Source organism: Rhagoletis zephyria, unplaced genomic scaffold, assembly GCF_001687245.7.
Source record: "Rhagoletis zephyria isolate East Lansing unplaced genomic scaffold, Rhagoletis_zephyria_1.1 Rzeph_scaffold_04540, whole genome shotgun sequence".
NCBI lineage: Eukaryota > Metazoa > Arthropoda > Insecta > Diptera > Tephritidae > Rhagoletis > Rhagoletis zephyria.
In genome coordinates, this window is record NW_016161623.1 from 14,521 (window position 1) to 37,797 (window position 23,277).

The following is a 23,277-nucleotide window of genomic DNA, read 5'->3' on the forward strand; positions in this document are numbered from 1 at the left end:
TAAAATTTAATGGGCTACAAAACTGCATACTCGAATATTTTCTAGAAATTCTGAATAAAAATTTTGAAAATTTGATGATAATTGTTTGAATTTTTGTGAAATGTATATAAAGTGTGAAACTCTGATTTATATGATTTATGTTATAGAATGAACAATATTTTCATAATAATTAATAAAAAAAAAAATGTTCATGAAAACAATTGTGAATATTATATTAGAACAAGGTGTACACTTACATTTGACACTGACTGTATATAGACCAGTTACGTGATAGCTACCACCATTGTTATTTCAAGACTCACATTCAACTTCTCGAAAGCTTCATACATTTTAATGCTTACGCAGAAATAGTACCCAGCAAGCGGCAAAATACCCTCGTTAGGCGATTCTTGGGAAAAGTGCGTTGCACAACTGCAGCAAACTACTTTTGCTGCAACTTCAATAATGACAGCCACCAACAGCCAGCCGACCTAAGCAACTTTTTCCGTTTCTTTGCGTTGCAGTTTGCCGATCAATGGCGAACGTGATTTTTGTGCGACAGTTTTTTAACTGAGTCGTCCCGCCCCCATCCACCACCACTTCTCCTTTCCTTTGCTGCGGTGCCATTGTTGCGTTTGTCGCTCTAACTTACGACTTCAATATAAACGTTCCTAATTCTGTCATTGTTGCATAGCGGCAGCAGCAAATTCCTGCATTGAAGCTGATAGTGATCGCTTTATGACGTCCATCGCATGCATAAGAAGTTAAAAAGTGAAAGAATAACGAATCGGCTGCATTGTCATAAATGGAAGAATACGAAAGTTGTCGCAACAGCTTTTGTTCTTGCTGCTCAGATTGCTACATATGTAGTTGCTGTGCGTGCACATTGCTTGCCCATAAGTGGCAAGATCGGGCAGTGATACCAAGCGCCAACGAATACTCCACAAATTGGAGTGCGTGAGTTGATAAGTTGTTAATACTCGTATTTAAAAAATGCATTTCTGGTACATCAAATTAGAAGTTGAACCGCATTTGTACTCAAGTCAAAAGGATTTTTCTAGTATTTTAGAACGAACATGAAGTATCCGAAACAAATTTTTGTTAAAAGGATTTGATTTAGTATTTTTAAAATTGGGGAATTGCGGTTGAAATCGTGTTGACACAGTTTAAGAGCAACACCAGAAGCTAAGATGAAAATAAATACGCACGTCTGAGTTAGGATAGCTTGTCTGTCAGTGCTTGAGATAATATGGAAGATACTCGTAGTTGAGATAAAGTAGCCATCGGGGTCATCGAACTTCGGAACTCTCATATTCAACATGGGGCGAAAGCTCTCAAATAAAATTTCAGCACTAGAGGTTTGCAAGGGCAAACTTCTCTTCTTCCTGGTGAAGAAAGATGTCAATAGCACTTTCTCCCCTTTAAGTTAAAATTTCTTTCTATTTTTAGATCTTATTGTTTTAAAAATAAATATACTTTTTTAATTTCATTGAATTTTTAGGAAAATTGTTATATTTTTTCTTAAATTTAATGTTTTTTATAATTAAAATTTGTTAAATTTAATTTTCTTTTTATTTTTAGATTTTGTTTGAAAAAAAAAAATTTTTATTTAATTTTTGTAATTTTTATTTTTTTTATCTGATTTAATTTTGTTTTTTTTTTCGTTTTCATTTAGATTTAAATGCTTTTTTTATTTCTTCTAGTTTTCTTTTTACCTTTGGAATTTTTTATTAACTTGTATAAAATTTAAAAATCGGATTTACACGTTTTTGTTGTAGAATATGCTACATTAAAAAATTATTATCAAAATTAAACAAACAAAAGGAAGACTGTACATAGTGAGGATCAAAAGGGTACGCTATGCAAATGACTAGAAGTGTATTTATCTATTTCGGAGAAGCAGTGGGTATAACCTGAACAATTTCGACCAAGGATCCAGTTCAACTTTACTTGCCCCAATTGCTCTATTCGCATGCTCAGCAACGCAACAAAGATGCATTAAGCGCAATATGCTCGTTTAAAATTGTATGCCACACTTCATATTGCAGACAATGGAGTGTTTCTTTCACCATTGCCACTGCGGTACTTGTGGCAATCCAGACTTTATTACACAACTGTCTACGTCGACAACAACTTTGATAACAAGTTTTTCATTTCGAGCGTAGAATGCACGCGTCTATTTCTTATTTTAGACTAAAATTGAGTTTCCGCAAGTTTTATCATCTTCTGTTCTTAGGTGCTTGGCTTAGCCAGCAGACTGAAGAATTTTATTTTCTTTTTTGCTTCTACGTTTTTGGTGTTACGCCTTTTAGATTGTCTGCATTTTTTTGCGTACAAAAAAAAAAAAACTTAAGTGGCAAAATATATGGTCGGGCATGTGACTTGTGGCAGCAAACGACAGTCAACAACTGCCACCGTGTTGCCTTCGCGCTGTTACTTTCGGTAGTTATGTCGACAACATATTATATTTGTTGCTGTTGTTAGTGTTTTTAGACACTCAGTGGGTGCGCGACAGTGGCACACTCTTGAACTTGCAGTCGACTCCTGAACGGTGGCAAATGTTGCACGTTTATCCACTGACGTGTGGCAGCAGTATTGTCAAAGCGAAAAAAAAAATATTGCGCTGCAAAACTTGACGTGCATTTTCACAGAGCGCAAATACCATCGCAAACACATACTACTCGCACTTATAAGCGCAAATTTTTTTCTTTTTTCAGAGAAAACTTCAAAATTTTCCTTCCAACATCTCGCTGCCTCCGAAGTTGATGCCAGCCAGCTTCTGCCTCGTTATCGTCATCATCATTGCCATCAATCGAATTGAGCTGTCGACGGCAGTTGCTTCTGCTTCGCTTTCAAATTTGCGCAATTAAAGGCGACATGACAGACTGACAAGCAGACAGAGAGACAGACATGCAGGCGGTACAGACAGGCGCGCAACCAGGCATACAGCAGCATCAATCTATCTTCGTTGGCGAAAATTTTTTTCGTTAATTAATTTAATTAGCATGCAAATTGCAACGTCACAACAATGCCAACAACGCCAGCAACAACAAACATTTACTTGACAAATTACGATAATATTGCTGCTAGTGAGATGAGTTGAAATCTGAAGTCAAACAAATTTAAGGCAGCAAAAATAATAATAAATTGATTGCGTTTTAATGTGCTACGAGAGCGCAGCGAAATTTAAAAAAGGAAATGAGAATAAATAGGCGTAAATTGAATTCGAGGCAGTAGGGAACGGCCATTCCCAATAAGGTTGGTTCCACGCTCCTCCCAAATGTGCAGCCTAAACCACCTTCGAATTTCAATGGCGAAAGGCACGGCAGATACTACACCCTAACTTCAGGCAGTTTAGCTCACCCAACAGCATTGGACTGCAGTGGCACCTCATGCCTCGCCTGCAACCCCAAACAACTAAGAACTCATTGACGCCAACAATGCAAGGAGGATAGACGGATAGCGATCGGAGATTTCTAGAACTCGTAACGTGGGTGTCGATCAGTGGCGTATACTTCGAATTAATGTTCCTACGACCTACACGGTGGACGACGACGACGATACCATTAGAGACACGCGTCACAACTATTTATTGCTCACCTGACATCAAAATTAGTAGTCATAGTAGTGGCGAAGTCTGCTCACGCTCGTATCAGAGCGCCGACCAATAGTGGTAAACACCGACCATTGTAATTGTAGTGACAGAATTCACGAGCCCCAAACCCACTGCTAAATATACCACTTCCGTGTGATGATCGCAAGCCCAAGCGCCATATCTGTAGGATCATTTCCGCTGGGAGAATCCCAAGATTTGTCCTGGGTGTCCGGAAAAATCTCGTAGGGACGTGTTCGTCAAATTAGGCCTCGGGATACGCGTAGAAGGAAGCTCTCCCTCCGCTGTTACGTCACAAAAGCGGACATACTTATTGGAAGTAAAATGAGCGAGCCCCTGAAAAACCAAAATATTTTCAGCCAACTACTGACAAGTCGTGAGCCACGGTGAAATCCTTCAAAGCAAACCAAATAGTCCTCAGTCAGGGTTTATCGATTACCTCGCGACAAACACCTTCATTTGCCAAGATTTGCAGCAACGCTAAAGAAGTGCAAAGACGTTAAGCCCAGAGGAAGTATCTGAAGCTGAACCTTTCACTGTCCGTCCACCCTCGTCATTCCGGAGATATGGATAAATACGTACGATCATTCCAGTTTTAAACCAAAAAGTACTTTAATGCACTATCCCTCCCAAACAGTATGCTAGTTTCTTCAGTACTAGAAATCTCAAGATTACAGAGAAGTGTCCCTGGACCTCCATTCCCTATATTTATGCTGTTAGCGATGCAGCGGTGCTTGCTTTAAAGCCTTTGACCTGATATTATTTTCTATATTCCCCATTAAAAATAGCCGTATTCCACCCATCGATATCCAGGATATGGGAGCTGCCATGAAACAAAAGTTGCATTCTAGCTCGACTAAGGTCAGGCTGATAAAACTGGCTCAACAGCTCATTCGAACGTCTCCCTTTAGAAGCGACGAAGGCTCCGGCGACTTCAATCCCCTCTTCGTATACTTCTTCAACTCGACGACCCTGAAAACAAGAGGCTTTAGATTAGCGCCTAGTCAAGTCGATCGAATAAGATGACAGCAACTGACGCAACATTTTTAGGGGTTAACTTCTGCAGCTGCTACATCAAAAAGAGTGCGCAATGTTCTCCAATTTACCGAAACGGTTTTAGGTCTCAAGCAACCAGACAGTATTTAGTTGATGTTTTCTAGAAAAAATATTCTTTTGGAAGAGGCCGAAAAGGTGCTACACAGATTGATTATTCAACAGGGTTAATTACTTCCTGCACATTTAAAAGAAAACTCAAAGCGAGTACAAGAAAATTATAAACTTAACCATTTCCCCGTTCCACTTTCCCATTTTGTATTACAAGCCAAATCTTTTATTGACACCGTCAAAAATTGTTATAACTTGATAAGTTAGTGTGAAATTTGATTCGGGAAGAATAAAAATCGTCATTCTTTTTGCAATAACATTTACAGTGCAGCTAAATTAACACTTCAATTAACTACTCAGCGATAACCGTAAGCTTAAAAAATTTGCCATGAAATTAACAACAGCCAGTTTATACGCCAAAATAGGCGTGCCAGTGCGTTGCCTGCCGCCCCTCGAACGATAAGTGGAGAAGCCAAACACCTTTGGGTGAATACTTTTCGGCGAGGTGTTAAAAGCCAAGCACACCCCTAACGGTATGCGGAGTCAATTTTTTTGTTTACAACTCGTGTGCCAAAACGGTGCTTTGAGGCTCATTACGATTATGGCGGCAAAGTGCTTTGAGTTCAAACACCGTTTTGTAGATTTTTCAGCAGTTTGCTATGCTAAATGCAAATCAATCGGCTTTGCAGAACCATAGTTGTTTGTGGAAAAGAAAATAAAAAATATATTTACAACTGGATGTTATTTTTATTGTTGTCATTTTGCTACTAGCCACTGCAATTTGTCATAGGTTAGTGAAGAACGCGTTGAAAAGGCGCTAAGCATGTACATAAGTCAGTGAGTGAGTGTCCAACGACGCGGCAAAAAGTTGCACTTGCAACAAATCAGTGTTAACGAGGTGCATGCATGCAGATAACAGACAACAGTGTGCGCCAAAATACTGCATACGCTTCAACGGTATGGAAAGTGGTAATGACTTTTTAACAATGTGCTTAACATCGCGAACAAGCGGACAGAGCCTAAAAAATGACTACGACTAGTGCAATAATGTTGGCAACGACATGCAAATCGCTAAAAGTTGTCATGGCGCTTACAAGGTGTAAAGCGATTGACATTTAACCCCCCTGGTTGTGCTGAAGTGGCGACTATTTGCAGCAGAAGCAACAACACTTATAGTTTTTATTGGCAGTAAGAAGACGGCAAATTTCTTGTACTTGTAAATTGCGGAAAATGACAAGAAACAAGATTTACTCTCGGCTTACATGCCCCCAGAGAAATTGAATCACGTCTGACGTTGCTGAGCTCAAACGCAGGTGGATCGGCGTCGTTTTTAAAATCTAATGCGAAAGCGCGGCACAACATCTGAGAAAGCTCGAACACAAACGGCAGAGGTTAGTCACTTTTTGAAATTATAGTAAGCGAGGGTCTAAGTAATCTAGGATGTTTCTAGCTGCCGCACTTAAGAAGGTTCTAGAGCTCACAGCAGAAGACCCAGTAGATGCAAGGCAACAGTGTTTAACCTCCCTCCGACCTCGTGGATAATCGTTGTCTGGCTTGGACTTATCGTCCGTTCGTTCGAATCCTTCTTGGCCCTAAGATCGCAATACATCACACCCGTACAGCAGCAGAGAGCTGTGGAACATTCGTTTGGATAGCTGGCTCCCATAAGAATTATGTGAGGTGTGGGTACATCATTACAGTTGGAAAGTCGTCTTACAAAGCAGAGCATCTAGATGCAGTTCGGCATCAAAAAGAAAATTTTGGAAAAAATATCGCTTACGTTATTTGGCGGTTAGGGCTCGATATGTATTCTGAACGATTTCAACAGAGAAATATCAGTGAGGAATACTAGTGAGGAAGAGGCCAATTCGGCCAGGACTGACACGTGCCTTTGTGCCACAAAGCCCTCTTTTGAAGCGGGCTTTGATCCTGGAAACTATAGCTTAAAACCTTCTTTGTCGAACTGGTAAACAGAAAATGGAGCAGAGAACCAAGATGTGTGGGCAGCAAAAGATCATTGTTGGGCTCATCGCTAACCACTGCATAACCGGAATACATGCGGAAAAAATGGGTTTACCAACAAATGAGTTCAGTCGAAGCCGAGAGGAAGGGATATCCGGCATTGATGGTATTCAGGCAAAGTTATCTTTATAAAGAGCTATATAAGGTCTGCCTGGCGAACCATAACGATTTATAAATAAAAATAATTACTTCTATTTCTAGGAGCCAGTTCGACATCGAGTGCGGGATCTGGATGAACACAGCCACTTTAACCTTGCCTTTCCAACTTAAACCAGAAAAAAACTTAAATGCAGGCAGCAGTTTGACGTTAACTTATTAGTTCGACCCTTTAAAAATTAAATTTAATTGGCCAACCTGATTATAATGGTCTTTTTTCTTTTAATATCCTTTGCCAAGAAAGTATTTTTCTTATAATCAGCTGAAGAAACACACATTTTTTGCACTTCTCTGCCTCCAATTGCTTGCAAGGTGGGTGGCTAATTAACTAAATATTTTATCCACAACGAAATCAGCCGATATTTGACCGAATTTCCGTCCAATGTCTGAGCTCTTGTACATACAAACAGCTCAGCAAACGTAAAGTGGCCTTTACAATTCTAAAAGTATTCTACTCATTTCGAATTCAGGGCACCACAGAGGCCTATTCGTAATTTGCATTCTAAAATAAATAAAAGTTAAAACCAAAAGTGCCACCAATTGACCCATATTTTGTGGCTAACAAGCTACAACAAAAACAACAACAAGTATGACAGCACTATTATTTTATGTAATTCCTTGTGCGATGTTGCAACAGCAACATCAACAAGCATTGCATAATATTGCGCTGGGAATGGATTCGTACATATGGCTGTGTACATTAGGGTGGTCTTTAAAAAATAAAATTACATTAAATGAACGATTTTTTCAGTCTCCACTCCCTCGGTTTAACACGGTCACATATAAGTTTTGGTCTCGATTGCAGATGGTTAAGGCGTGTCGAATAGGGGGCAAAGTTCAGATTCCTCTATGGAGACTCAAAAAAAAAAAATTTTTATTTTAATTTTTTTTTTTATTCAATACCAAAATCGATACTATATCGATCACATATAAATTTTCGTCCCGATTGGAGTCGGTTAAGACGTCTTCATAGGGTAATTAGAACGTTGATCCCTGTGCAACACGTCTCAACAGACTCCAATCGGGGCCAAAATTTCTATGTGATATCTTCGACTATAGTAGCATCGACGAAGAAGTTGAGGCTTAGGAAATGTGATCTAAAAATTTGCTGCCTACATTTAAGGACCACCCTAGTGTACACAGTACTCGTACATATGTATGTTTATGAGTGTAACAACAACACTTAAAGCAGACAAGAATGGATACAAGATTGTAAAGTCATCGCCAACAATGAATGCAGAAATAAAAACTCTCAGCACACAATTCAACGACCGACAGGCTGACTGACAGACGGACGAATGGACGGAGGGTCTTATGCCACCTTTGGGAAGTCCGTTTGACGTTTTTTCACTGGCCTTTAAGTGCACTTTCATGTCGAGCCACAGAAATCAGCGTCAAGAGGAAAATGGCGGAAAAGCAATAAAAATTGGAGTAACAAGCATGAAACAAATGGGAGCAAAATACATACATACATAGATATATATAACTCGTAAGAATAATTTGGCGGTGGAATCGAGGAGAGAGAAAAAGAAAAAGGGTGAAGAAGAAAGACATAGCTTGGTGGCAGCGGAAAAGCTTATCAACGTAATAAAATAAACAAAGCAAAAAGTTTTTCAAGTATCTACTAAATTCTTGGCGAAAAATTGTCGAATGGCGCTCCGAAAGCATTAAAGAAAGCAATGGACATAGCGAAGCAAAATGGAAGCGAGTTGAATGGTTGTAACATAAAAATTTTAAGAAGTCATGAAATTGGATTCTCTTATTCTGCGAAAAAGCTGATAAAATTCGTAGCAACTGGTGCTTTTTGGACTAATAACAGCAAAATCAAGGAGCAATAGCGTTGGGCAGATGCTTTAAAGTGGATTGCATTGGACACAGAACTCAATTGAATGTAGTGGTTGTTGGCGCAGCTGCGTTGCGAAAACTGATGTTTATTACTGACCTGCGATAATGGCATATTGAACAGTAATGTATTTTAGTAATGCATAGCATTAAGCAACTGAACGAAGATGGAGACGCAAGATTTCGCTAATTAATTGAAGATACTTTGTTACAAATGTAACAAATAAAAATGTCGAATTTGGAGGAGGAGTTTTATAAGTGAAAAACGTTTGGGGTTTCTTACAAAAGAAGTCGTGGTTATGCGAAGGGAAGGGATTTACGAAACATTTGGGAATAGTTTAACTTTATTTTACGGCATGAAAAGTGTGTGAAAGAAAGAGAGCAAGGATATTCCCGTTTTTCATAAGAAGGCCATTTAAGTTTAATTTTAAAAGCGGTATTGGACAAGTATTGGACAAGTTGTTTTCTCAATATCAAAAATAGGCATAGATACATGTCAACTCCCCCGTCCCCGACATTAGACCAGCATCCCAGCCTTCGCTAGTTGGAAGCCATATGGGATTACTAAAATACAAGTCTTCAGAATGACATAGGTTGGTTTGTGCTGGTGTCGAAGCCGGTGTTGACTCGTTGAGCCGTAAACTTTTAAGTTCTATAACTCAAGATCTCTACGCTCCGGTCATTAGAAACCAACGCATGTATGTTAGGGTGCCACACCAAAAAAAGTTGGGAGTTTCTAACGGAATTATAAAATGTATTTTATTTTAAGAGTTCCTTCAAAATATTTCGGAAAAAAATTAAGACTTACGTGGGCTGGAGCGATTTGAAAATATGTACCTCCAAATATGCTATTACATAGATTCCGATGAAAAATTTCTATCATCTGAGTTGATTTTTTGTAATTTTATACTCGATTTTTGAAGGTACATATTTTCAAAGCGATGTAGCTCACGTAAATCTAAATATTTTTCCTAATTATTTTGGAGAGTCTTTAAATATAAACATTAGTGTTGGAAAGTATCGAGTACTTTTGAGGATCGAACTGTATTGGGTAGAAGTATGACTTTTCAAAACTTGAAATTGGGTACAATCATTTCTGAATAGCAGAAATGTAAATAGAACTCTGTACTTTAAAGTGTCTATTCGATAATTAGTACTGAGTACCTTGAATCGATCCTGAGTAAATGTATCGGAGCGACGATTGGTAAAAGTAATTTGAGTACTGGCTACTTTCGACTTATTTTAAGTTCTGAGTACTTTTGAGTTCTTCTGAGTGCATACTGAGTACTTTGGAGTACTGAGCAAGGACACGAGTGGCCTGTAAGTAAGTGATAAAGCGGAGCTTCTCCTGTTCAATAGTGCGAGAGCGTTCCGATAGAGTCAAGTATTTGAACTTCATTTTAGACGATTGAAAAAGTGAAAACACAGCTGTTGTTATACTGCTGTCGAGACGAGATTAGCAAGAGATGAGGATGAGTTGCAGCTCCAAATTGTGGCTATCATTTTGACAGGCTACTTTCCGATTGCCTTCTCCCATAGTGCCAGAGCCAATTAGCGGCGTAGTGACTACCCTTCAATATACTACTGTTGAGCATATGTAGCTGTCTTTGAGAAATAAACGGCCTACGATGCAAAACTTGTTCATAGCTGCTCTACTACCAAACAGGAGCAGCCTGATAGTAAGAATATCTCACCAAAAGTCGTTCACCGTAGTCAAAAAAGTGCTACGGTTACTCTCTGAAACTAATTTGATCAGGTTCAGCAGAACTAGCCCAGAGGATAAAAATTTTGGAGAAATATGGTGGTTACGGTAGCAGAGTGCGTGCTAACATTTTTTTTCTAAAACCTCTTCCCCTCGGCAGGCAAAAGCGATCATCTCAGTGCAAACTCTGTCAAGTGAATAAAAAGCAAGTTATGATTTAAACTTTCCTCATTTTTCTCAACTCTGACCCATTTGTTTGGTTAGTAATTCCATGATACACCGCCATTTTAATGCCCTTCACGCGCTCTAATTCATTACCTTTAAATATTATCTATTGAAATATATTAAAAATCTATTTATCCATCAATTCATTCAACTGTTTGCTCTCCATGCTCTAGTTGCCAAATGATGCGCGCACAAACACACACTCAAACTCAAGAGCAGCTGCAACGCATAATTACAACATTTACTAAAATGTGCCATGTGTCATGTGGCAAGAAGCCAGCGAGCGCCAAGCAGCGCATCATCAACACTCGTTGTTCAACGCATTGAAAACACTTTGTTTTTTTTTGCACTGCTTTGCAAATTCACGTATTTACGCCTTTTTAATCTCACAAATTTACTTCATTCTTCGCCGCACATTTTTAATTTAAATGAAATAAAAGCGTCTTATTCGTCTTCTCGTCCACGATGAGCCCAACCTGCTTCCATTTAATTTATTTGAGTGCTGGCAGTTTCTTGCCTGCCGCCCGCCTTCTCTGTTTCTATGAAAAACTTTTTTCGTTTTATATGCTTTCACGGCGAGGCGTCACATGCCAAACAGCTATCCTCAGAACTTCAACAAGCAGCCAAGGAAGCCTACCTACCAGCCAGCGATGATTTACATCGCAAAAACTTCTTTCTGAATGCTCAACCATTTATTTCAGTTTATTGTAAAGTGTTTTTGGCTTTCGACGATTTTAGCAGCGTTGTAGGCGCGGTGACAGCGGACTGTGTGAGGCGTGGCAAAGTTGGCACTTTCCTGAGCTGCTCACTTCAACTTGAATCGGCTGCAATTTGATTTGAATGACAGTGTTGTGTCGGTGCTGCCAAAATGTGGGAATGTGGGAACGTATGTGTATTCATTTATGTTAGGGTGGATCGGTTGTTGACGGACATTTTTGTTTTTTGGTTCACATTTTGTGACTCCCAGTGATGGATTCTTGGCTTGGCACTTGCCACGTAAAAACCTTATCTTTGTGTCTCCATCGAGTTCGAAATCCAGTAACGAAAGATCTGCCAGCTTGAAAATATGAAAAAATGTTAACCGAAATGCCGGAGATCGACCCGGTCTAGTATGCCTACCTCCCTTTCTCCCAGCAGTAAACAATCTACCTAAAAACAATTTATACTATGAAAATCGAATTAATTTCACGGCTCTACTATCTCTCAAATGTTCTTGCCGGTGATGAGCTCCGATCATTTGTGAGGAAAAATATTGAAAAAGCGGCCAACGTTGTTGTTTTTAAGAATAAATAAAATTAGAAGATAAATTGACCCCAAAATTATTCATAAGTTAACAAAGCAAATCGAAGTGCAGATGGTCGCTTCTACGTTACCAGATAGAACCGCGGAGTCTTCTACCCGGTTTAGGGGTAACGAACTGTTTCACCAACAACAACAACTACAAAATTAGAGCAATTATTTTTCTAACTTCCAAACCATTTAGTGATCCGGAATGTTTTTGTATGATAGCTTTGGAAATCTTTTTCCTTTGGGAGACCGGTTTCCTGCTTACTTGTTTCCCCAAGCCCACAAAAAGTAATTTTTACTGGCATCTCGAAATCAAGTTGAATCCTCTTCAGAAGTAACACAGGGTGTATCAATACAACCTAAAAGAAAAGTCGGATGAATGATTATAATTCGGAGTAACCACAGAAGATAAACCTTAGAAAGTGGAAAGTTATTCAAATCTTACTAAGTTTTGAGGTAAAGTAAATTAATACAAGGCAAACCCTAATGTATATATAGCAGAAGTATGTATAAACATACATATTTATGTTTGTTGTTGAGGCACATGACGTCTTTAATTAAATTCGCATATGCGTAATTTGAAAAACTTATTATTTTCCTTCTATTTTTGTTGTATTATTTTCGTTGCTAAAACGTCTTAACACTCATTCATTTTGGTATACTATTTAAGTTAATTCATTTGTTTCAATTTTAATTGTTGGTGGGAAAGTTCTTATTAACTCAAAAGCTGATGGGCGTTCCTCTTTCTCGAGCTGAATTTTTTTTTAAAGAGCACGAATGGTTGTATATGTGAATGTCGCCTAAATCGAACGAATCCCTAATATCCCGATAGTTACATACTGAATAACTCATATGGTGTTCACATGAGGCGATTTTCCAGACAATTTTAGAGGCGATTAGTTGAATCAAAAGTTCGATGCACCCCAACTTCATTGGAAGCGATTAGTTAAAAGGCCGTTCACACCAGGCGATTTTTGCTTTCAACTAAAAGTTGCCTGTAAAATCGATTCATGTGAACACCGTATCAATGAGAGTCTTCCCTCTTTGCTTGCATGTATAAAAATAATAATATTTTTGTTTAATAAGAAAATGGTGGGTAGACACTGTGGCCAATCGTAATCATGAATTACCCCATCTCTTGTGCATGCAGCAGCGCACAAAACTGCGCTACCGTCTCTATGGGGGTTGATCAATGGCTGTCTCTCTGTGAAAGTAATAAAAATGGTACTTGCTCAGGAAGCGGTAAGATATGCCGCTCATTTACTGCCGCTCATGATCAGGTAGTTATCCTTCAAAGAAGCGTATGTTAGTTACCAGTATTCATTGGAAAAATTAAAATGTACGTCTATTCCGATAAGATAAATATTTTAAATGCGCTTACCCGAAAAGAGAATAAAAATAAATATAAATTGTATGTTATTTATAAAAAGTATAAAGTTAAAGCTTAATACATATACATAAATCAATACATACATATATGCATAGGTACATAAAAAGAGCAATGAAAATGTTATCAATTAACTAAATAAAATAACACATTCTAATAGAACATATCGTAAAACCTGATATATGTACAACATCCGACTACTGCATTACGCAGCACTGCCAACACAGCGGGACTCTTTATGAGCATAGAACCTGCTGCGATTAAATGTTTGTATGTATTTGAAATACATTAGTGCTCGTGGAAAAGTCATAAAAAGTTATAAAATGTATTACTTATGTGTACATACATACATACATATGTAAAGTAATAGGAAAAAAGGGAAACGCGCAAATACCTCGTAATCATGTAAACCTCGTAAAGTTACTTATTTTTGTATGGAAAATCGTTTTATTTACGAGGTATACGCGGTTACGAGGCGTTTACGCAATCCCTTGAAAAGAAGCAACCTTATTATGGAATTTCGGAAAATGGGCGTGATACCGCTCACATATATAGCTATATAAGTATATCTCATTATGTCTAACTCAACGTTCTATCGAAGATGTTTGAAATAGGTGTAAAACCACCCCTTCTTACCCTGTAGCGGTAGTTTTCGGAGAGGTAAAAAAAAAAAACTATAACTACTTAATACTTGCGCCGGGTATTTAATGTTCGGCTTCGCCCGAATTTAGACTTTTTTTACTTGTTTTATATCTAACAAAATCCATCTAATGAGAATCCTCTTTCTCGCACCATTCAGGAATGGTCAGGCTGAAAGCCCAGTCGCGAACGGACTGCCTCAGATGAGAGGTGATCTTTGGAGCAATATTGGATGCAAAAGAAAAGCAGGAAAATGATCTCTGATCCTGATTTTTTAATGAACTTTTCCAAAAAGAGGGAAAACCCCACCCGGAATTGGATCAGAAAGTTTTAAGATCAGAAAGGATTAAGAAACTTTATGAAGAAATTGCTAGCCAAATTTCTCAATCGGGCACTGAGCTGTAGGTACATCCACCAGTATTAAAATATTTGGCTTCGCGAGCCTAAGTAGATGCCTCGACTGCCCCCGGCCTGTCCTTGGCCAGAACGAACTTGCAGTGGCACATGCTCTAGTTTTCCCCCAGCGTTCGTTGAGTTGAAACAAGGCGCATCTGTCCATGAAAAGTCCATAAATAGCCAAGGGAACTCCCACCCTTTCTTTTTCTGCTGATACTGACTCGAGGGTACCACTACCGGCCAGTTCAACAGCCACGCAATTTCCTGCGATATCACTACGTCTTTAAACCCATACAAGTCTGAGTCGAGGTAATGTTCCAACGCGACCGAAAAAAGTTGGATTCAGTGCCACTTTTGACGCATAAAATACTAGTCAATCGTCGACTGACTTGGCTCTTCAAACTGTAAAACCAAACAACAATAACAACAAGCGCTATAATAATTATCAAATATATAAATAGTTTATCGAATTGTGTCAAAAGCTTATGTGCAGATAACAGCTAAAGGCAAAGTCGAGTTACTGCAATGAATAATACAAAAAAATAGCTTGAGTGAAACACGCCAACGACGCAAAAAGTCGAACCCTATCAACATAACGCATGAGCAATATAAACAAAACAGAAAATAGACGGCTATATAAAATACAAATAAGTGTAAAATAATACAAACAGAAAAGTAATTAAAGCGAGAAATTGCGTTCAAGTTTTCGAAGTAATAGAATTAATAGAATAAATAACCCGAAAGCCAAAGATATGCGACAAAAGTAGAGCCTTTACAAAAGGCGCTTTATCACAAAATGTTAAACAATAGCGGAAACAACTAGCAAACTCACATGTATCCTCCATCAAGGAACAATACACAGTACCCACTTCTACTTCACTTTGCAAGTAATTGAAGTCAGAAAACTACTTTTTGCCAATAAAGTAGTCTTAACTCGGCTTATGCGCAAATATGGAAAAGGGCACGTGAAGACCGAGGTGAAGCAAAGTCACACACACAGACACACATACACACAAAGAGAAAAGAGGCTTTCTTGTCGTTGTTGCAAATGTTGCCGAACTGCCATAGAGTTAAGAGCTCCACAAACTTGAAAGGCATTGTGTGCCACGGAGCAGAGTGCTGTCACCCACAGCTGTGAACGAAGCGTCGTCCACCACTGCCTTTTTGGAACTTTCCAAGTGCTCAAAAGCTAGCAAGTGCGCCACTAGCTTCGATGTGGGGCGGCGAGTGGAAGGTGGGGCGACCGCTGGAGTCGATCTAATAGAAGTGCATGTGTTGCATTGAGCAAGTAGTCGCGCTTTCAAGTGCAGAAGGAGTTGACAGTTAAGTTGACAGCGCTAAGACATGTCTTAGGGCCGTGACCGACCACCTATTGAGACATTGGTGCTACTACAAGTGCTATAGAGCTGCAGTTGAAAATGCTGAAGCCGCGCAAAAGGAGCTGCAGGCGGACAAGGTGGTTTGTGTTGCATCTGGCAGTGAGTGCAGTGGCAGGAGAAAGGCTTTGTAATGTGATATTTACACAGATATGTGTACATGTATTCAAATATACATGTGTTCGTTAAGGCGCTTTAAGACGTTGGCTAAGTGCAAGGCAATAAAGAAGTTTGACGACTTACAAGAACTTTGACAAAGCAATTGTAAGCAATGGAACGAGACGATTGATTTGTAATGATTGAAAGACTTTATTTTTGTTTAAGCAAAATTATGTATATTTCCTCTGGTTGCACGCGATGTTGAATCCAAGCTTTCAAACTCTAAGATAGGTGTAATGCAAACAGACTAAATGAAATTTTGCCTTGGAGAGGCCGCAAACTGTGTGAGGCAAGGAATCCGACCTTCATTCCAAAGAAATCTGCAGCTAGTAGACTATATCACTCCTCTTATCTTTTCTGATAACTTGTTTTATACGAAACTCGTAGATATAAGTGAACAAGCAACGAGCTATATGGTAAGTATACGGCTGATCTTCTGCAGGTCCTCTCACAAGCAGGCTCCGCAAGGCAAAATATGCGTTGCATGGATCCTTGGTTATAAATAAATTGAGAGGAAAATCAAGATCAAGAGGTCTCAATCTTACTACATATTTACTTGTAAATAGGTACCGACTTAGGGCGTGGTATGGTGAAGCTGAATCTTACATAAATAGCGTGGAAAATCTGCTTACCAAACTTCAAAGAAGGATTGTAGTGTACTGTGGGGGTGCTTTCCCTGCAACATTTTGCCATTGCCTTTGACGAAGAGATAATAAAATGTTGTGAACTGAGTCCGGGCTTACATAATATAAAAGATTTGCTGATACCTTCAAAACTGTCCCGGGGTCAAGATCTGGAGGCTATATCGATGGTAACGCGGACAGTGTACAATTTTCTCTTTAGGAGTATCTCTCCACATTTCTAGCCGATGTATTAGCAATTCTTAGGGCCGTCACCTAAGTACGTAGCGGAAAATAGCTGGAGAGGTAGTGGTTACGTATCAGTAGCGATATTCATTACCTGACTTGATGAGCTTGTCTGGGTGCTAGGACACCGGGGAGAATTTGGTAAAGGGACGTTTACCCATATGGATAGAGAGAGCACAGATTATGTATTCCTTGGTCCACTATTATTTAGATCAATATCTCGGTCAGCAACAGCTGGGAAGCTTTTAGGGACTGTAGGTGGACAAAACTCATGTTGCCTTGAATATTGGAAGGCCTAGCTAAGCAGTTCTGCTTTCATTGCGCTGACAACTTGCGGGACTTCTGACTGACCACTTCCTGTAGTGCAATTAACTAACTGTACCGTCGTTTTGGCACCTCCATTATCCTTGCTACCTTGAAGACGGTGGACAACTTTTTGTGCTGCTGTTCCGTCACTGCAAAGGTTAGGTATAAGGCTTTTGGAACCGATGTGTTTGGGATACGAATACCTGAGCTCATTAATACTCAATAATTTACTTCAATTTATTCGTAAAATGTATGGATTCAAGGCAGTGCAATCCGCAAAGAGGACGTTGCGCGGATAACCGATTAGAGTACGGAATAACAGCCGGGCTGTATCATTATGTGCCTCCTGCCTGGAGAAGGATGAACACACAACGCACATGCTCCATTTTTGACTGACTTTCGTTAGAATAAGGTAACGAATTTTTGGGCCAGGTATATCGGGTCTAGTACTGGATCATTTCGAGACTAGTTTACGATCATTTTTGGTCCTGTTCAGCACCGTTTCAAACCTTGCTCGATGCCACTTCGGGACAAGTTTGCGACTTTTTCAACCGTTTCGGGACCTGCTCAGAACTATTTCAGGGCTATTTCGGGACCTGTTCAGGATTATTTCAAAAATTTTTTTGGAACTCTTTCAGGACTAGCTATGGACCATTTGAGAAAGTTTCTGGTTCATTTCGAGGTTAGTTTAGGACCATTTCGGGATTAGTTCAAAAACATTTCAGAACTTGGCTGGAATCATTTTCGGCCTAAAAACAGACTATTCCAAGATCAAGAGACGACTTATTCCATGACCTTTCGAGACAAGTTCACAGCTTTTCAAAGCTACTTCAGGACAATTTTGGGACTAGTTCGGCATCATTTCGGGATCATTTCGAATCAATGGAATAATCCGGGAATAGCCCTGAACTATTCCGAATGTAGTCACATGAAAATTGAACTGAAAAATTTTGCAAATAATTTTCTGTTATCGCGCCGACGATTGTCGTCCAATTGATTGTCCAGTAAAAAAGGCAGCAAAATTTTTGCTTTCAGCAGCATATATTGCATGCACGTCATGCACGGTATATTGATCTGCAAAATTAATATATCCTCGCATAATTTGCAAAATAAATCAAATTGTAAATACATGAACTCGAACAGCGACAGTCGGCTGTTGATAGGCGGCAAGCCGGCAGGCAGTCAACCGACACGGACGCGCGCACGCTCACACGAAATTCGTCAGAGATTTGCAACAATTTGATGTTGATTTATCGGCGGCCATATTACGGCTTCCAACGCTCACTTTTGTCAATCTTCTGTTGCGATTGCAGTTGCATAGCAAATGCCACGGGCGCTGTTGCACAAATGCGTGGAAATATTCGAATACTTAGTGGTTCTTTGTATGTATGTATGTAAGTATGTTTGTGTTTGCATTACGGCGGCGCTGCAATTGATCGACGAATCCAATTCCAACTGACGGCAGGCAGTTTTAATTAAATTACTTTGGATAAACTTTTGCAGCGCGCGACTATATCTTCGTATGTATGTATGTATCTGTATGTACGATAGTTGTTGATGTTGCATTTGCTACTACTTTTTATCAGTTTGTCATTTTGTCAACTCTGTGTGCGCAACTGCTGCATCAATTTAAAGCGCTACTGTACACAAATGTCAGCGGACCAACAAGTCTTCGGAGCGGAGCAGAATTGTAGAAATCGTCATTAAGTCGCTTAAATCTTTATACTCATTTGTTCATACAAATATATGCACTCAAACGTGCATACTTTTCGAGTCGATTATTTATAGTTGCAAATCTCATTGCATTTGGGTATCGCAGTGGCAATCTGTGTATCGTGGCCGTAATTATTTGGCGCCATGTGACACCTTAAAGTCAATTTCAATTTGTGCGACACACGTTTGGCAGCTGACGACTGTCGTCCGGTTGTTGCTATTTAATGGCTGTATGTGGTTGTTGTCGTTGGTCGCTGTAGTGGACCTAACACACAATCACTAAGCAAACTACCAGAGATTGTTGCTACAATTACATAAACACTTAGTCGGCTTACCTTTTGGTTTTACAAATGTTCTTGTCACTAGGGGTACTGATATGCAAACTAGATTACCTCAAGAGAAATCTATCCATATGGAAGCGATACAGTTCGATCGTTGCGATCAGGAACAATCAGTTCATGGCCAGCTGTGAGACTGAATGTGGTCAGGCAAGAGCCAAAAAGGCCCTAAGGTTAAGGAAAATGGCAATTTGCTCTTCGGAAAGCAAGTTCATATATGGGTATTTCATGAAGTCCTCCATCGACTCCTGGATTTGCAGGAATTGGCATAATATCTGACATGAACTTCCACTACTTGACAGCACACGGCCCAACCCGATTCCTCGATTTCCATGACTTTTTGGAAAAGTTCGAGCCGTATATAATTTATTGCGCGTATGATTTCGTTCTTCAGCTCTGTGATTGTCTTGAGCTTATTGGCATAGACCATATTTTCCACGCAGCCGTAGAGAAAGAAAGTCCAATGGCGTCAAATCGTAAAGGCTCGGCATTTTGTCGGGGGTTAATGCGTCCATTGTTTCATGCGTTGTGTGGCAAGTAGAACTATCCTGTTGAAACCATATATTGTCCAAGGCCATGTCATCTAACGTAACCTTGTTACCGGCATAATTTTCGAAGAGGTACGGTCCGATCATGTCGCTAGCCCCAAATCCACACCAAACAGTAACTCACGGTGCTCTAACGTTTTGCACGGACCCACTCTCTCGAATTTCTGCACAAAACGGCTGATTGTTGACGCAGATGACCGGTTTTGTTGACCGAAAAAATTACGCATTGCATGCAATGCATTTTTTGCAGAAGTAACATTTTGATACAACGTTTTGATCACTTTTACGCGTTGTTCAACTGAGTATCGCTCCATGATTAAGTTTGCGCCAATTGTCTGAAAGATCTGCATCACCCTTGAATCACCATATAGCTGAATTTTCGATAGAAAGATCAAAATTGCATGGCACCTGTTGCGGCAAATACAACTGCCCCATGAATTTAGCTTAAAGCTGTCCGTTAAACCAGCGATCCATATGAAAGTTTGTATCACCGTCTAAAGTTAAGTGCATGGAGTCTTATAAAGGAGGGACGAGGGTACATAATCTGTGGTGCTCATCAGTACAAAGTTGGCCTGATCTGAGTGCTAGGGTATAGCATCATTCTTGGCAATGAAATGGCAAATTAGTTGACTTCAGAGATCCCCAGATATGCTATATACATAAGTTTAAAAGGTTATTCTGCCACTGGATTTTTTCAACATCTAGATATGTATCCATGCACTGGATTATGGCGGCGAAAAATAGTTGGGAACTTACTGCATAGCACGGGTATTATTAATTAGCGCTTATTGGAGTTATAGGCTCACCAGTTCAAAATTTTTCCTAAAGGTCGCGTTCTCACAAATGTATGTAAGTATGCGTGCAGTTATGTATGTACATAGTTATTTGCCACAAGGTCTCTCGCGCTAATGACTAATGATCATGTTTCTTGTAATCGTCTAGCATTTCTGTAATTAAATTCAATTAATGTTGAGGTACTGCATGCATACCAACATCAACATAAACATACATACAAACCATACATATGCACAACAACAAATGGACTAATGCAAGTGCGCATGCTCATGTATGCAAATAGCTTGCAAATATTCTAAGTGCCTGCTAAAATACGGCAGGAATTTTCGCAGCGAGGCGCCACACCTTGCTCTACAATTATCATATTCTTGCTCGTAGCTTTGTTTTCAATTTCATTTATGTATCTAATTCTTATGGCTCCTTTCTCGTTCTGCCTTAATTCGTTCGTCATGCAAAAATTACATTTTGCTACAGAATTTTCGTTCAACGCCTCCATCANTAAGTTTAAAAGGTTATTCTGCCACTGGATTTTTTCAACATCTAGATATGTATCCATGCACTGGATTATGGCGGCGAAAAATAGTTGGGAACTTACTGCATAGCACGGGTATTATTAATTAGCGCTTATTGGAGTTATAGGCTCACCAGTTCAAAATTTTTCCTAAAGGTCGCGTTCTCACAAATGTATGTAAGTATGCGTGCAGTTATGTATGTACATAGTTATTTGCCACAAGGTCTCTCGCGCTAATGACTAATGATCATGTTTCTTGTAATCGTCTAGCATTTCTGTAATTAAATTCAATTAATGTTGAGGTACTGCATGCATACCAACATCAACATAAACATACATACAAACCATACATATGCACAACAACAAATGGACTAATGCAAGTGCGCATGCTCATGTATGCAAATAGCTTGCAAATATTCTAAGTGCCTGCTAAAATACGGCAGGAATTTTCGCAGCGAGGCGCCACACCTTGCTCTACAATTATCATATTCTTGCTCGTAGCTTTGTTTTCAATTTCATTTATGTATCTAATTCTTATGGCTCCTTTCTCGTTCTGCCTTAATTCGTTCGTCATGCAAAAATTACATTTTGCTACAGAATTTTCGTTCAACGCCTCCATCATCAGCATGCAAATATTGCATTGAAATCAAATTTTGTTAATTGCGCGCGCGCACCCTTTTCTACATTCACGAGTACTTCCTAAAATACTAGTAGACATTTTTTGTAGGTACTTGTGCATTCCGAGCATATTTTACATACACTCGCATGCACCTAAATAGGGACAATGCTTTTTTGATTTTTGGCTTTTTCGCTTTTTTCTGGGTTATTTTTCTTTTAGTTAATTTTCATTATTTTTCAATTCAAATACAGTTTTCATAAACATTTCAATCTTCATTCTCAGAGTTTCTAGAATTATCGGAATATGCATTTTTTTAGCCCTTTTAACTTTAGTACAATAAGGTGCAGGTTTGAAGTAGCTACAAATTTCTGTTGATTTTTGAAAAATTTTTTACAAACGATCTTCCGCAATTTTTTCCAAGCATGCTGTGGATTTTTTATATCGAAAAAGTTGGGGTGAAGCCTCAGTAATAAGATTTCAAAAATCAAAGGTAATTTACAGCTACATACTTCAAATCTGCAATACAAGTTTAAAATTTTGTTGAAAATTTTATGCGTTTTTGTTAAATTTACTACAAAGCTTGTAACTTGCTTTTTTAAATAGTTTGTTAGAGAAATTTGAAATTTTGTTGAAATTTTGTTGAATTTTTACCTTTTTTTCTTTTGAATTAAAATCAAATGAAATCAATGAAGTGTACTTTAATCGAAAAAAATTGGAAGAAATTAAAGAAAACTAAAAGAAAAATAACCAAGAAAAAAACCGAAAAAGCATTGTCCCTATTCAAGAGCATGTGAGTGTAAGTATATCGAAAGTTTCTTCCGTGCATTAATTTTCTTAAGAGCAAGAGTTTTTCCAAGCCGAACTTGCGGCCATACAGGAGACTGCCGAATGTTTGAGAACAGGATCAATCGGATGCAACAAAATATATATCTATATATACACATATAGAAGTTTCTAGAAGTCGTTTTCCCTAAGTTTTTAAAATATTCAGCCCTTTTTTATTTTTTATTCTTAATCTTAAACAGTTCATTTCAAGATCTTAGTAGAACTCGAACCGAGGGACAACAAAAACGGTTTATATGAAAAGCGCTTATCTCAGCACATAGAAGAGGAAGCAAAAAATATGATGCACATTAACTAAAAAAAAAATTATATTATTTGTTGTTTGCTACTTCGTTACTTAAAAACTTTGTAACTGCTGAGTATTAAATAAAAACTTTTTTGCCCACATCCCCTCAAAGCATTTCCCACAGAGAGAACATTTACGAAAAGAGGAGAAGTTATATAACTTGGTTACTAGCTTTATGGAATTAGGAAAATCCGCGTGTACAAATACGCATACATACATATGTATGTACATATGTATATGGGTACGTATTTATGCAAGTACTCGGACTGGTTTGCATATTTTTGTGCAGTTCCGTTTTATGACAACTAAAATCAAGGGACTATAACTAATAAATACATACACACACATACACATGTAAGTCACACATCCCGCAGCAAATTGTTGCCCACGTGTCCTATTATAATTTTTCTTTAGTTTTAGCATAAATCCAAGAGGCATAAGAATATATGCAAGCAGCGGATATAAGGGAGTAGCAGCGGCAACTGAATTTTTTCAATGCGCAACGCTCCCTCCCGCAAATGCTAATACCATAAGCGTGGCGGGCAGAATTTTCACAAGCTACATA

At 38.8% G+C, this 23,277-nt stretch overlaps 1 long non-coding RNA gene across 1 annotated transcript; it reads left to right on the plus strand.

The window, feature by feature from the left end:
• Positions 1–1,778: 1,778 nt before the first annotated feature.
• LOC108370881 (uncharacterized) lies at positions 1,779–22,288 on the plus strand. Its single transcript, XR_001848686.1, has 3 exons — positions 1,779–1,857; positions 19,731–19,735; positions 22,276–22,288. It is a non-coding gene; the product is annotated as an uncharacterized LOC108370881 (long non-coding RNA).
• Positions 22,289–23,277: the final 989 nt, after the last annotated feature.